Raw genomic sequence first — 15,989 nt, 5'->3', positions numbered from 1 at the left:
ATCATTCTCAGCCTCCCATACTTGGCCCTTACCGTCATTTGTGATAAAAAGTGGTTGGGACAGGGGTGTGTGTTTGCCTACATATATATGTGTGCTGTTCTGTGACTTACATGAATATTTTAGCCAAACTGGTTGTATACCGGCCACTGGGATATAAATGATATTTGTCTGTTTTATGAATTGTGTTGCAACCTGATTTAAAATTTTTAGGAGTCAGAGGTCATTGTTAATATTTTGAGTAGACTATGTAGTGAAAACTGCCATCTCTCCTGTGCCCTCCATGGCTCCCAGTACATCTTGGTCTCCATCCTTGTTTCTTAAGCTATTTATGACAAGTGTACAAACTTCCTAAACACATTTTCTTGATGTCTTCTTGCCGAAGTCTGGCTGGGCACAAAATCACGAGCCACTCAAGCAGGAACAAACTTTATTTTTTGAAACTGCCGCCAATGTCCAGTACAGACCAGGAAGATTTTTCCATCCACCCACGCGGCCTCCTCCCGGACCACCAGAGCGAGCTCCTCCCCCGGAACTCCCTCCTACTGCACTTCCCCAACCAATGGGAACTCTCCAGGAGTCCCGTAGCAGGCCTAGGTGAACAGCAGGAGTCCAATATCCATATGAATGCAAATCTTAACATAATCATATCATCTCAATGGCTAGCTGGCGTCACCTTTCAACCAAAAATGCCATGCATCATATACTTGGCTCTTAGCATCTTCTGCTTTCTGCCGTGCCATGTTGTATGTTAGACTTTGATATTCTGAATGAATGGAGGCCAAAGCTGATGGATCAAGCTAAGGAATGACTGTTTTTTTGTATCATTTCAAACCTGGGGTCATATTGTTGGGCCATAGATAGTGAAGGGGAGTTAAACTGTTTGCATCTTCTTTGGAGCTGTCTTCTTTTGGTCCGGAGAGAACGTGTGTCTCTAAATCAGTCTCACTTCATGATACAGCAAGGATAAGTTCTCGTACTGTTGGGTCTTTTGTTTTCCCCAGTTTTAGGTTTTACAGTGTGGCTGACACTCTGAGACATCTGTGAGCATTTTAATGGGAGGTTTGGAGTTTGAGTGTTGGTCAGCCCCCATGCAACCTGTAAGTCCACAGAAAGAAATGAGGACCTTCCAAAACGTCCATGATGCTAAAATTGAATATCCACATGTAGAAGAATGAAACTAGATTCACCTATTACTCAACCTGCACAAAAGCCAACTCAAAATGGATTAAATATCTAGGAATCAGACCAGAAATTTTGCAACTACTAAATGTAAATAGGGGAAACATTTCAACATGTAGGCCAGAGAAGGACTTCCTAAGTAAGATGCCTAGAGCTCAGGAAATAAAACCAAGAATCAATAAGTGGGATGACATCAAGGTAAAAAGCTCTGCACAGCAAAGGAAACAATTAAGAGCATGAGGAGAGCCTACAGAATTGGAGAAAATCTTTGCCAGCTATTCCTCTGACAGAGGACGAGTATCCAGAAAATATAAAGAACTCAAAAAACTTAACACCCCAAACTACTCAATTAAATGGACCAATAAACTAAACAGACATTTCTCAAAATAAGAAGTGTAAATGGCCAACAGTTATATGAAAAAATGTTCAACGTTTCTAGCAGACAGGGACATGCAAGTTAAAACTACACTGAGATTTTAGCTCACAGCATTTGGAATAACAGTCATCAAGAATACAAATAACAAATTGAAATGCATCCTACTGTCATGTATAACAAATTAGAATAAATGAATAAATTTAAATAAAAGACTACAAATAATAATTAATGTTGGTGAAAAGGCAGGAAAAAAGGAACTCTTGTAAACTGTTGGTGGAATTGTAAATTAGTACAACCACTATGGAAATCAGTATGGAAGTTCCTCAAAAGACAAGAAATGGAATCACCATATGACCCAGCTATATATTTTTTGGCATTCATTCAAAAGACTTAACATCAGCATATTATACTGATACATGCATACTCTTGTTTATAGCAGCACAATTTATAATAGCCAAACTATGGAACCAGCCTAAGTGTTCATTAATAGAAGAAGGGGCAAAGAAAATGTGGTATGCACTTAAAGCAGAATGAAATTAAGTCATTTGCAGAATAATGGATACAACTGGAGTACATCATTTTAAGTGAAATAAACTGGACTCAGAAAGTCAAGGGTCATGTTTTTTTCTCATAATGTGGAATTGAGAGAGGAAAAACAAAAACAAAAACAAAAACCTCATAAACACTGAAACCCCAGTAGGGTAGAGCAAAGGAATCCGGGAGGGAGGAGATTGGGCAAGGGGAAGTCCTGGGGATGAAACTGACCAAATGATGTTAAGTGCATGTGTGACCATGTCACAATGACTCTCACTATTCTGTAGAAGTATTCTCTCCATCAGTAAAAAGACAAGTACATGATGGTCCTATCTACCTCAGCCTGTGCTGCAGAGAAGACTGTTGGGAAACCTGATCTGAAATGATTTAAATAACTGCATTAAGTATCACTTAGAAGCTTTGCATGTTGAAGCAAAGAACAATTTTCTTCTTATAATTCAACAATGTGTTAACGGTTGATTTATAGGTATATGTCGCTTCTTTCAAATGTCCCTGATTTTTAAGGACTCTCCTGATTGTTCATTTAGATTTTTTTTTTTTTTTGGTATCTATCTGCAGTGTTCCTCATTAAAAATCAGAATTTGAGAAATGATGGGAGAGTTTAAAAGTTGAAAGTACATTCAAAAGTGCTCAAATATTTCACATTATGAGTCTTTCTTTATTTCTCCTGGTCTCTATAATAGTACCTCTAATTGTGGTCCTTTGTTCCTGTGTGTGTGTGTTTTTTGTTGTTGTTCAAAGCCTCCCCCCATTCACAAAGCCCTTGAGAGCTGCCCCCGGCCTGTGCTGAGAGAGGGGCTCCCAGGCTGGCGATTTGTAAGTGCTCTGGGTGGAAGGCATGATATGAAATGATCAATCATGAGACCATTTTTGCTGTCATTAAAACCTTTTTGTGAGTGATCACTGTTCTTTCTTCACATGAGATAAAAATTAAAGACAGGTTGAATAAAAAATAATTGCTCTCCATTTTCAAAGAGGGGAAATATCTCTGAGGAAAGGAGGGAAGAAAACTTTCTCTTAACAATGTCAATCTTTCACTGAAAAGCACTTGAATTTTCTTCAGATATTCCAACGGGTTATTATCCCCCTCATCCAGGTTGGAACTACTTGAAGCAAGCTAGTGTTTTAGAGGTTCCATTCAAGATCCTGTTTTCTAGATAAGGCAGGCTGCTCTGTGTGTCTCCATATGGATGGGACATTTGTACTGTGTGTCATGTCATGGTAGAGTATGACAAAGGTAGATTCCAGAATTTTCTTAGTTAGCAACACAAGAGCTCATAACTGTGGTCACTTGTTGACACCATCACAGAGCACCCACTCTATAGCCAACCAGGCATGGGGTCAAAATAAAGGGCCTTTGAAGGCCATGTTGGATCTCCTCTATAGAAGAATTAAGAATTAAATTTAGAATTAAATTAAATTAAGAATTATGAGGCATTATCCCCTTGAAGCTAATAAAATAGCTGAATTGGAGACTATCTGGAACCTAATAGCAAAATAGAATGAAATGATTTGATCATTTTACTTTTTTCTTTTGCGTCTTAGAGATTTCTGCCATCAGCAAGGGTTTGCCTTATGAAGAATAATCTGGTTGATAGGCGACGAAGTTAAAGGAAGGGGGCTGCTTTCTAGATCTCAGGTGAGGAATTTCCGAACCTCAGTTTTTCCATCTGTAAAGTGGAAGGGTTGATTATGTAAATTTTGCTCCGACCACTGTTGATGCTAAATGTGACTTCTCACTGTAGTGTCTGTGACAGTTCAAAAGCCACATCTTAGGGGGAATTCAAACAGAATTTAAAGCCCTAAAGAGTTTTCCTACCACAGACATCTATATGTGAATGATCACCATCTTTTCTTCCATAGGAGATAAAATATTAATTTCTTGGTTATGAATTTAAATAAACACATGTAAATAAGATGGGAAAATAAACAGAAATGCAGGCACACAAGTTTAAATTCTCACTACCTTGGAATAACTATTGATGGCATTTTAACATATTTCCACTGGTATTCTTCATATATGTCGGGTGTCTTATGTATTATTTTGTTCTTACATATATTGTTTCTTCAGTTTTCTCTTAACATTGTAAAGGTTTTCCATTTGTGTGCATATCTTTTTATAATCTTTTTTTTCTGAGCAGATTGTTCTGTTGTTAGGAAATGCATTCTAATTTTTATTCTGTGAGTGATATTATAATATATGTCTTCATTCCTATGAAATATGATCTCTCTCCAATTCAATTTCACTTCAAAAAAATCAAATTGGTTGACTCCTAATACAGAACTCTGGCTTATCCCATATTATGCAAATTCTGTTTTATTTTAGTCTTTACAGTCACTCAAATGATGTTTGTAAAATGCTTATGGAATTGTTTGTGCAATTAATTAGGTTTGCTGGTCACTTGAAAGGCTAACTGGACACACTTGGGTAGGGGAGGCTTGTAGTAGAATCACATTTGAAAAGAGTGATATGAAATGTACCATGTACCCACAACTCTGATGTTGTAGGGAGGAAAATTTTCTCTGGGGAGGGATGATACCAGCTTTCTCTCATTACCTGTATATTTTGAATGGTGATCTGATTGTCACCTCCTGGGATCCGGGCCCCTAACTTGGGTAGAGGAGGTAACAAATGACCAGTCCAATAGCAATGTCTTTCATGCCTCTCTTCAGCCTGCAACAGTCTTTGCCATTAATATAACCACTGAAGAGTGTTAAATTTCTTAGTGCTGTGAAAATTGGTATTAAAAGAAGTACTTTAAAAAAGAAATGGGAGCTTAAGAGCTATAATAAAAGAATAACCCTTAAAGCAAGTCAATTGGAAAGCATAATGAAGTTGATAGTGGTCTTTTTAGTTTAGTCATGAATTTGTTAGAGAAAAAATGACTTTTCTGAAAACCACCATCTGTGCCATAAGTAGATCCATTAACACTGCTAAAGACACCAAGAAGGTTACGCTTGCTGCTGCCGCAGTTCACCACCATTGCATTTTAATTTTATCGAGTTCCCTGTTCAGGTTTTCCCAAGTCCCGTCCACTTGGACATGCCAGAAGGTTCTCGTTACTCCCTAATGGATGGTGATCTTCGGGGTGAACTTTGCCTCCTGAAACAAGAGTCCCCTGTGTCACTCAGACCTCTTATGTGTTGACAGTCCTGGTGAGTGGCCGGTGGCTTTAACAACTCCATTTGCTTAACACTGCTGCATGTCAAATGCTATTACACTGGCATCTAAGGGGCAGGCCAATATTTTGGGATGGAGTTACATTTTGGCATGTCAAGTTTGAGTTTACCCTCATGTGCCAGAGCAGTGTTCTAAAATGTCCCCACAAAGAAAACTCTATTTTAAATATGTTAGATTCTTTAAATTTCTTAAGATGGGAATATTATTTTATGAAATACTAATAACCACCCTTCAACTGATCCGTTTTGAGCAACATTTTCATAATTGAAGACTATGTCAAATTCTGTGTAGTAAAAGCTCAGTAGTTGTAAAATAAATACTCATTTTCTTTTCATCTTTCTGAGTCTTAAGATTTTTTGTCTACCTAATAGTATGTGTGTATGTATACATTGTCCCTGATTCAATCAACAAATATTAAACACTTACTATATGATTAGCACTTGGTGGGTGCTGGGCATGTGATTCTAGGCCTCCTGAAAGGGTCCTCTAGGGATTTCTTGCACATAATAAACTTTATTTCAGGTTTCCTGAGAACAGAGAATGTCCTTACTTTCTTTTTCTCCCTTGAAGAAAATAAAAATGTATGCAAGAAGTTCTTAGCAGATGCCAAATGAAAAAATGAAAAAATAATGAAATCAGATTAAACTTCTATTGCTTAACAAAACTGGGTTATATGTGGGGTTTGGAATTTATTTTTGTGAAGGCCATTCCAATGGGCTCTGATCAGTGGTTCTGTTCTTTCCTTTCCTTAAAGTCCTTTCAGCCCAACTGATGAGCCTGGTGACAGTGGATGGTAAGGCATGGAGGCAAGAGATTGCTTGAAATAATTGAGAGGAGGGGAAAATTATTTCTGTAAAGACAGGATCTTAGCCTTTTCTATTTAACTTTTACAGATGGGAGAAATGAAGCTTAGTGAACTTGGAGGTTTTGCTCGAACCTGCCTGTGTCTTAGTGGCAGTGGTGATGTTGGCAGTACTCTTCTTTTGGGATTCTTAATTCTCACCACCATGCCTTTTTATATAACACTGATAATATGATAGTCCCCTACTTACAATGGCTCAACTTACAATTTGTTGAGTTTATGATGCTGCAAACATGTACCCATACAGCTGTTCTGTTTTTCACTTCTAGTACGGCATTCAGTGAATGACATGGGATACTCCAGTGCTTTCTTAGAAAATAGGCTTTTTGTTGGATGGTTTTTGCCCAACTCTAGGCTAATGTAAGTGTTCTGAACTCATTTGAGTTAGGTGAGGCTAAGCCATGATGTTCGATAGGTTAGTTATATAAAATGCATTTTGGACTTAGAATATTTTCAGTTTGTGATGGGCTTATTGGTACATGACTCCATTGTAAAGTTGAGGAATATCTGTCCTACTTTTGCTATTGTTGGTGTTCTTAAGTTACAAGCAATAGAATCTGACTTAATAGTTTAAGCAAAAAATAATTTCTTACAAGGATAGGGAGTGGTTCATAAAATTTAAGGAAGAATTGAAGAACATGACTTCTGAAAAGACTGGTGCCATGTTGTTACTTGGCTCTGGGGAGCAGGGGCTAAAGGAAGTCTCTTCTGGGGGCCACTATCAGAAGGAATTAGCACTAAGAGTCTTAGCATTCCTATACTTAAAATCCAGGGAGGAACCTTTGATGGATTAGCTTGCATCACATGCCTACCTCTTATGCAGGGGAGGGTGGGACACTTTGGCAGTTCCAATAAGACCATATCTATTGCGAGTTCCAGATCACAATTAGATGCTGCTATTAGTGGAGTGAGAATGGATGCCGGGTTGGCTAAACCTACTGAGTTCTAGCATTCAAATGGTTCTATTTGCTCACAAAGGCAAGTCTCATAAGTATGCATGCATTACCTTTTCTAAATGTTGACTGTTCATTTCATGCATGCCTATAATTCCATCTCCGAGCCCCAAACTTGGAGTACACTTTTACTTTATAGAGAAGATGAAGAGCTCAAAAGGGAGACCCTTTATCTCTCCTCTGGTCTACTTCAACATTTTTCCTTCCTTTCAAGTTTCTTTCTCTTCTAAAACTTCAACTCTTCATATAAACTCCAGGTCCTATCATCATCCACCCACTTTTGGGGACCTGCTGCAAAATTTCCTTCCCTACCTATCTACCCTACACCCTCATGACCCCCAGGTTTAGATGGTCTTCCAACTTTGTCTCCAGTGGAGCATGAGACCCTGAACTTTCTCCTAAAATCCAGAATGTATTTCCAGTATTGGCCTAGTCTGGAATAACTGGAAGGAGGGAGAGTCCATGAATAATTGAGACTCACAGGAGAAGTCAAAAGATGGGCATGTGATGAATAGATGGAGGGCCAAGCAAAGAGCACTTGAAACTGCAAAGGAAGGACATAGGGAGCAATGTCATGGATCGTGGAGAAAATAGTGTGGGACTACTCTCAGGGGCTACTGGAGGATCCTCTTCAGATTGGTTTGTATTTATCAAATGTGTTGGCTTTTGATCTGTGATGGTTAAATGGTGTCCCTCAGCATCTGATGCTTCCATGTAGATGTTGCACCTTAACATGAGTAAATGCCGTCTTTCCTAATTGCCTCATACTTGAATCAGATAGTCTTACTCTGTTTCTCATCATAACTTGTCCAGCCACAACCAATGGATCTTTCTCTTTTAGGAAAGGTTAGCAAGGCAGAGTAATCACGGAGAATCTACCATGAACAACTCAATGAACTTTTATTCTGTTTTAAATATTTACTCTTGAGCACCTTGAACCAAGTTCTTCTATCCGACTCAAACCTCTAATGAATTACTTCTTACTGAGCCTGTGACTTAGCTAATGGCTATTTAATATTATATTGTCCTTGGTCCTGATTTGGCACATCAGTAGTAATCATAGTCCCCACTAAAGGAAAACCTTGAATGAAATATCTAATCAGCAGTTGTTTTATGGCCTACTGTTGGTATCTAAGACTCCTTTGTAGAAAAGTTGGGATCTATTCGATGTGACATTTTTAGTGGACCCAACATGATCTCAGTCACCATGATTAAAAATGTATTGTTCAAACTGTGTTTGTTTTTTTAATTACAGAAGCCTATTCAATTGGCTAAATAACTGGTTTATTGAAAATATGCATGGAAATCTCAAAAAAAAGAAATAACCATGCTTATTGGGAGCTGCAAAGATCTTCTGGTGATCTTTTCTGCTCTGCTTTGTCTTTTATGGTTGCAAATTCTTTCATGGCTTAGCAATGTCTGCGTCGTTAATCTCGTCATTTCCCATAACAGCAACTAGTGTTTGGTCTGGGACTGTAGTGGCTCAGAGACTCAGCCTTGATTCTGAATTTTATCTCTCCAACTTGACAACTCTTCCTCAGGTACTTTAGGGAGCCATCTGATGACCCCTATGTCCACCTCTAGAATAATTAGCTACTTCAGAGGTTGGGATCATCTGGTGCAACCATAGCCATCAAAATCTTCTCTTTTTTCAGGGTGGGTGGTAGGGGGCTGTCCAAGGATTGGGTATGCTTCAAGCAGGTCTACTCAACCCCTCCCTTGTCAGAGTGTTCTTTTTTCCTTTATCCCACATCTTGCCTCTGGTTACCAAGTATTGCACTTTAGTCTGAAGCAATGATTTGACTGTGATACGCCAAGGGAGCGGATGCTACCATTGGGCTTAATGCACCTGGGTTTGCAGCAGTGGAAGACTCAGCATTTCCTGTCCTTCCTATCCGATAAGAAGGGACTCTCAGGAAGCCTGTGTCTGTCTCTGAGAAGCAGTGTTGGAAACTGATGAAGATACATTGCTGAAACCCAACAGCAAAATACTTAACGTAGTTACTAGCTGTGCTAACTGATTTAATGAACAGGGAGCATAACAAATGAGCATGTTTACCAAGTTAACTTGTGAAAATGAATATCTGTAATTAAAGCAGCTCACAACTGACAGGAAAACAGGAAATTATTGTTATTATTATACACAAATCATCTTAAAATACCAGAACTTAATAAATGGGGAAAAAACAAACAATGGCTAAAACTGTCTGCTAAACAAAAAATAATGACGAACACCTGTGGTCTTTTTATAGGACTCCAGTGGAGATTTTTTTTTCCTGAAGACCTAATTATGTTTTTGTAATGCTACCATTTCATTATTTCTCTGTAGCATTATTAAAAGAAAATGTCCATATTTTCTCTGTGTAAAAGGTCTGGAGCACAGATTCAGGCATGGGGTTTTCTTAATGTTAAAGATACTCTGACAGTTCTAGCTACTCATTGGCAAAGAACACAGGCTTTTCCAAGGCTGGATTTTTCTCTACGGTAATATCAGAGCCTGGTCAGGGACACAGGTGATGTGGAGCTTTTCAGAAGACTCAGCCAGCAAGTTTCCTGAAAGCTGTGTGGTCAGCATGCACGAACCAGCTCTGCAAATGGTCCTGGTCTTGAATTCCAGTTTGGTCCCTTTCTAGTTATGTGTCCCCTGTCAAGTTACTGAACCACTCTGTGCCTCAGTTTTCCCATGATGCATGTCTCATGGGATTGTTGGTTGACCTAACATCGAAGCTGATGGTTAGACTTGGTGCACCACAGTTGCCAATAACACAAGCTTCAGTTATTATCTACAAGTTACAGTTCTCTGTGTGCCTTCTTTAAACAAGTAGTTTCCAGGAATGAGCACCAGGATGCCCCAGCCATGTAGTCCCCAAACTGCTTGCAGCAATGTGCATGGTCCATATCTATAAGTTTGAGAATTGTTTTTTCTTTATAGTACTGAACACCATTTAAAAGTATCTTTCTTGCCTAGTGTCTGTCTCCTCTCTAGAATGTCAGCTCAGAGGAAGAACGATATTGTGGGACTGACATATCGCACAACCCTACCAGGCAGTGTTCATGTTTTATGTTTCTGTGCCGCAGGGTTGCTATTCCCACGAAATGTGTGGTACCCACAGGCATGCAACATGGTGGATTTGGATGTCCTGGGGGACCTCAAATGGAATTAAAAATTAACCTCTTCCAAACCTTCTCTTCATCATAAGTAGGAACCTTGGGATCAATATAATAAGTATCATCATGACCTAAGAGGACTCATATTATGTATGGCCCACACTCTCAATCACAGGAGTACATCAGTTTCTAAGGTGTGGTTTCTGCACCATCAGCATCACCCAGGAAGCTGTCAGAGATGCACATTCTTGGGCCCACCCTAGATCTGTTGAATAAAAACCTGATAACCTGTTTGAATGAGCCTTCCCTGGCAGTATAGATACTAGCTGTCCATCTCAATTCCACTGCCTTCTTCTGTTCCTCAGACTGCGTAGACATTCCCCTGCCTACAGGGCCATTTTCAAGTTCCTCTATGCTTCGTGGGACCAACGGTGTTTCATCATGTGTATCACAGTGTGAAAGTCATTTCTCCAGAAGGCCATTCCCAGGCACCCCGATTAAGGCAGCTGTGCTCCTCGATCCCAAAGTTGCTCTGTCACTTTATTAGCTGCTTTATAAGTCATTTCTGAATAGGAGTTTTGAAAACAAAATAAAAGGTACCTAGATAAGAAGGGGAAGAAGTTTGGGTGAAGTGAAAGAGCAAAGGCATTTATGAAAGTGGCTGGTGCATTTGGAAAAGCACAGACAGCCCGCTGGGCAGGAGGTGTATGAGAGAGCAACTGGAGTCAAGCTTTTTAAAAAATACTTATTTATCTGTGAGGAGAACATCCGCTTGGTGAACATTCACACTCATTCACTGGCATAGTGCTCTCAATGTCCCCAAGGCAGTGCTCTAGAGTCTTCTAGAACCTTGGCTAGAATTTCAGCCTTGTGACCCCGAAAAAGTGATTTTTAACAAGTTTCTACCTCGGCTTTCTCGTTCATCAGATGGTGTTCTTTTCACATTTTAAAGAGATGCAGTATGTTCAGAGCCTGACGGGGCCATAGGTACTCAAGGTCTCTCCCTCCATCCCATTTTTCATTGGTGGAAACTGAGTCTGGGTCAAGCTCTGACAAATTTGTCACATTATTAAGAAGTGGCAGGTTCAAAGCCATGACTCCCATTTAAGGGTTCCCTTCTTGAAGCACCTGCTTCATTTGGCACCAGTGGAAATGGCCCAGACTTAGGATTGGGTGGAAAGATGAAGAAAGCTGTTTTTATTTGACTGACCAGTTCTATTTAATTCAAGACATAATGTACAATCTAGATCCATGGATGGCACCGTTATAACCCTGTTTAATTACCTATAACTTTTTTTTTTATTTTTTCAAAAACAGGTTCTAAAAGTCTTAAAATATAGACAGATTAATAACACTTATCAAATTAGATTTAAAATAGGTCATGACTCTCAGTCACTCTGTCCTAGTGTAAATATGTTTCAATCAGGTGTACTTAGAACACCACACTGTTCTCGCCTAGCAAAGCTAATATTCAAGTTGGCAAGAAGTACCCCAACATTTATAGACAGTTATTGCCAAAAGGGTCTTTCTCAAAGGGGAATGAAGGGAAGGGTGGGAGTTGGGAATAGGAAAGATAGTAGAATGAATCAGACATCACTTTCTTACGTTCATACATGACTGCATGACCAGAGTAACTCCACATCATGTACAACTACAAGAATAGGAAGTTATACTCCATGTATATATAATATGTCAAAATACATTCTACTGTCATGTATAACTAAAAAAAAAAAACAAAGAAAAAGGGTCTTTTGTGATTATAGCAAAGAAAAAAATCTATTTATTTTGGTAACTATTAGTGTGATTTTCTTTTTTAAGACAAGGTCCCATTTTTTGTTGCCAAGGTTGACCTTGAGCTCTTGAGCTCAAGTGATCCTCCGGCCTCAGATTCCCAGCTCCTGAGATTGTAGAAGTGTGCCACCAAGATCACTATATCACTCCATCACTCTGGCAAATGGTACCACTATCTTCCCAGTTTGGCAAGTTCTAGTTTTTCTCAAGCCCTTTCTCCCAAGTTTCCTGAAATAAAAACTAAATATCAGATATTTTAAACTTTTAAATCAAAATGTTATTCTTATATATTTGTGTACCATGTTCACATATATGGTTTCCAATTTCAGAATAAATAGATATGCATTTAGAGACATATTAATGTATCAAGGCCAAAGACAAACTACTTCAATATCAAGAAAAACTGTGACCATCCACTGTTGACAGACAGAACAAAAACTGTTGACAGACAGAACACCGATATTTGTCACATTTTATTCATACAGCAGTTTGATGACACAATAAACAAATAAAATCAGATGTTAAAGACTGGTCTTCAAACAGTAGCCAACGATGTCATACCTGTGTATGATCTCTATGAAAGAAAACCCACAGCCACATTTCAGTGGCCACCAAATTATTCAACACAACTTCCTTCGCTGTGAGCTGTTTGAAGCTACCAAATTTATTTTCAGGTGAATAGCTGCAGGGATCTCAGCTGTGTAACTTGGAGGAACCAGCCCAACCTTGGCTTCCTGCTAAATTGTGGTCACTAGAGGCTTCCAGTAAGTCTCAGCAAGGTTCTCCAGCACAGGGGCCTTCTCTGGGAAGTTCTGAACAAATGGTTCTAGAAGATATTGTTTTGTTCTTTCTTTGTCCTTCCATCTGCCATCCTTGAAACAGGGCCCCAAGGAAATGCAGAACGTCAACCACATGGATCATGATCGTTCATCAGTCATCCGAAAGGCGGTGGGTAAGCAGGAGAGGAGTATTGGAGTTGATGAGACGTTCCCTCCACATCTCCCGGTTTCCTGTGCCTTCCTTGCCTAGCTCTCCTCTGTGTCCTATGGATGGATCCATTTTGGGTATCTCTGCTTCTTTCTAACCAACCTTCCTCAGTCACTGTCCTTGTCTATACAGCTCTCTGCACGATCTGGCTTTTGTCCACTTTTGCATTTTGCTTTGGCCACCCGGCTTTCTTTCTGACTCTTGGGGGTACCAGTCCTTCTTGCTAGAAGGCTTTCACACTTGTTATCTGCCAGGAGTGCATTTCCCAATTTCTTCACTTGTTATCAAAGACATTATGGGATGAATGACAGCAGTCAAACCCAAACTCACCTTTTTGTTTACTTATTTCTCATCTGTCTGCCTTCCATGCAGTCAATGGTGAATGCCTTGCCTGTCATATCCGGCTGTGCCTTCAGGTTGTGGTCTAGGATTTTTGAGTCCACCCAAGGAGAAAGATGTCAATAACATGGCTAGGATGAATAGTTAAAGACTCTTAGAATGGAGTCCTTAGCATGATAGTTAAAACCGTCCAGCAATCCTTTCCCTATAGGGTTGTTGATCAGATTAAATAAGATACTAAATGAAGAACTCGAGCATGGTACAGGTAGCTGTCACTGCATGCCGTGTGGAATGTGGAGTTGGTGGGAAATCATCTTGATATTGGCAACGTGCCATCTGGGGTAATTTCATCTCTCCATCCTTTTCTACTGGAAAAAAAAAAAAAGAGGCTTTCTTTCCTAATTTATTTTGACCTAAAGAATTATACCCTTTGATGTAGACAAAGTGTTATTTAGAGATTTCCAGTATGCCACCTTGATTTTACTGTTTACATAGATGAAAAGTGGCTTTTGTAGATTTTCTTTTTGATATACTATGATCTGTCAACATTTAATAAAAAAGACTTATTTGGACCAAGACAGCCCGTCAATTCAGTCAAACAACTGATTTGGCAGATTCTCCCCTCCCTCAACAGAGTGACAGGCTGTTTGCTAACCTGATCTAATTGACTAAATGTTTTGGTACCTCATTGACACAGACACGTGTGTGTGTGTTTGTGTGTGTGTGTGTGTGTGTTATTAGCATGGAAAAAGCTACGAATCTGGAGAAAGTGGGTGATCCTGGTAAATTCTAACCATTGCATTTGTGTTTGCTTTGGAGTTTGGTCCTTTAGAGGGGTTAAGATCTGGAGAGAGAGGGTGGACCCCAGAGAGATCAGAAAGTGGTTCCTGAAGGGTATTGGGTGATTCATGACTGTGCTCTGGAGTTGAGAGTTTTAGAATAGAAAGTGTGGGTAGATTAAAAATAACCTAGAGCGTGACTCTGAGCACTCATCCTGGGAGATGGGAAGACCTGCAGTGGCAGTCAGGAATGCTGTTTGTCTCTGATTTCTGTTCCCATCATCCTTCTCCCTCAAGTACAGCCGGCATTTAGGCCAGCGCAGTGGTGCAGGCCTGTAATCCCAGTGGCTCGGGAGGCTGAGGCAGGAGGATCCCGAGTTCAAAGCCAGCCTCAGAAAAAGTGAGGTGTTAAGCAACTCAGTGAGACCCTTTCTCTAAATAAAATACAAATTAGGGCTGGGATGTGGTTCAGAGGGTTGAGTGCCCCTGAGTTCAATCCCCATACTTCAAAAAAAAAAAAAAAAAAGTGTAGCTGGTTTTTAATTTCTCTGGCTTCTTAGTTTTTATGCTGAATTCTTTCAGAAATATTTTTTTTTGGAGAATTATTTTTCGCCAGTTGAGTACAGTCTTGGTTAGACTTAAATCAGTTACTCTTTCCTCTTTTTTTACCTGGTCAAAAGGTGGGTCCCTTTTCTTCTGGGGCTTGGATTTCTTAAGCATTTTAAGGGCCGAAAATTGTTAAGAGCTCATTCATCACAGTGTGGGGCTATGAGAAGGAGATCACCCAGACCCGAGGCCCCGCCCAGAGTTCAGTACTCTCCTGAGGGGGCTGGCTGGCCTTCCCATCAGTTCCTACCCCTCTCTCGTAGGACTCTAGTGCATTTCTTTTCTAAGTTAGCCAGTTTCTACTTCTGTGACTTGGAAACGAGGACCGGGCAGTGGTTACCTAGTCAACAGGCCACCTCCCCTCCATGATCTATGTTCATGGGCCTGCTCTGCACAGGAGCAGGTCTGCTTTACACTTTGATGGCAATTTTGTGGCACCATGTGCTTTGATGCCATCTTTTGAAGCTTGGTGGGGGTGACCGTATTAGTTTGCTGCGTTTGCTGTAACAAAGTGCTGTAATGTGGGTGGCTTGAGAAAGAGGAATCTATTATCTCATGTTCTGGAGGCTGGAAGTCCATCAAGGGGTTGGCATGGCTGCTTTCTTCTGAGGGCTGTGAGGAAAGGATCTCTCCAGCCTCTCTCTGTGGTTTGTGGGTACCTGTCACCTCCCTGGACTTTCCTTTCCGTTTTAGTCAGCCTTTTCGCTGCTGTGACTGAAAGATTTGAAAGAACAACTACAGAGGAGGAGAAGTTTATTCAAGGACTCGCGGTTTCAAAGGTCTTAGTTCACAGAAGGCCGGCTCCATTCCTCAGGGCTCCAGGTGACGCAGAGCATTGGAGCCCAGGAGTGTGGCAGAGGGAAGCAGCTCACAGGGAGCAGGGAGAGACTCCACCCTCCAGGTCCGAAGGTATACACCAAAGTCACGTTCTAATTCCCACCTCCTCCAGCCACACGCCACCATCAGGGATTAATCCAATGATTAGGTTAAGGCTGTGACCCATCATTTCTCCGAACCTCCTTGCGTTGTCTCACTTGTGAGCTTTCTGGGGACACCACATCTAAACCACAATAATATCATCTTCCCCCTCTACGAATCTCCTTCCAGTTTTCCTCTATAAAAGTACACCAGTCATACTGGATTAGGGCTCATCTTTTTTTTTAAATTTTTATTTATATATGACAGCAGAATGCATTACTATTCTTATTACACATATAGAGCACAATTTTTCATATCTTTGTATACAAAGTATATTTACACCAATTCGTGTCTT

The sequence above is a fragment of the Marmota monax genome, unplaced genomic scaffold (genome assembly GCF_021218885.2).
Source record: "Marmota monax isolate L192 unplaced genomic scaffold, Marmota_monax_Labrador192_F-V1.1 WCK01_AAM20220418_F8-fsc00024, whole genome shotgun sequence".
In the NCBI taxonomy this organism is placed as follows: domain Eukaryota; kingdom Metazoa; phylum Chordata; class Mammalia; order Rodentia; family Sciuridae; genus Marmota; species Marmota monax.
This window is presented reverse-complemented; position numbering follows the sequence as displayed.